Raw genomic sequence first — 1187 nt, 5'->3', positions numbered from 1 at the left:
TTTCTTATGTAGCTGTTTCTTTGTTTATTTAGTTTGTAATCTATCATTATTTGGCATTTGTTTTGAGCTTGAGATTTGAATCTTTCCGTACGTATCAGTGGGTATATGAATATGATGAGTTACATACTTACAGGTCACGGTTAATTAAAATATGATAATTAAATGAGATTTGTTTAATAATCTGGTATTAAACAGAGAACTAGCACTCTTGTATTTTGGTGGGGGCAGGGCTTGCATTGCATGCGCGATGATGAGTGTTTTGAGCGCGCGTGAGAGAGAGAGGGACACGTGGGAGTGGGTGAGAAGAGAAGAATCCTTGATGTTTAAGATGAGATCAGAGTCGGTTATAGTTTGGTGTGTAATGAAATTCTCCTCCTTGTATTAGAGCATGTAGTAGTAGGTTTTAGCTAAAGTTATTACTACGGTGTTGGTGTGAGGGGCATGCAGCGAGTTCCAAATTAGAATGATGGATGGAGTGGGTAGATGGATAAGATGATGGAGTGCTGGGTGGGAAGGAGAGGAGAGGAGAAGAAGGAGGAAGAAGAAGCGGTTATTCATGATGCAGGTGGGTGGGTTGTGGGGTCCCCCCAGAAACCTCTGAGCTTGTGTTATGCACTATGCACTTCTGACACAGCAACCAAAGAAACTACCATGCTGCTGCACATTTTATGATATCATCCCGGCCCATTCCCCACCACACTGTTTTTTCCACTTCCACATAACTAGCTCTTTCATTATAATGAAGAAACTCAACACCAAAAAGTGGAGCTTATTACCATCTTCAATTCGTGCCTAGTCACCTTGATAATGATGCACCACCATACAAGCGAGTCAGCCACCGACCAATTAAATAACTGTCAATTCTTAATATCTGGGTTTATCCGAAGAATCACAATTATTTTTGGATCTTTGAAAGATTAATATTCCGCCGTCAACGCTGTAAAAATTTGGAACCCAAGTGGTCCAAAGGAATGGGCAAAGCATACATAAACATAGGGTACCCTACACCACTGTGTTGATGAGGGGTCCCTTGAGTTGAAGTTGCAGCCCATAATATTTGCCAAAAGAGGTGAAGAAGAGATCATGGTCATGGACTAAGGCTAAGCTCATAGGGACAACAACATCGTCACCCTTTTTTAATGTGACACAGCAGCGCAGATAGCGACGCCACCCATGTTACACACACT

Source organism: Arachis ipaensis, chromosome B01, assembly GCF_000816755.2.
Source record: "Arachis ipaensis cultivar K30076 chromosome B01, Araip1.1, whole genome shotgun sequence".
NCBI lineage: Eukaryota > Viridiplantae > Streptophyta > Magnoliopsida > Fabales > Fabaceae > Arachis > Arachis ipaensis.
Note: the sequence above shows the minus strand (reverse complement) of the source record.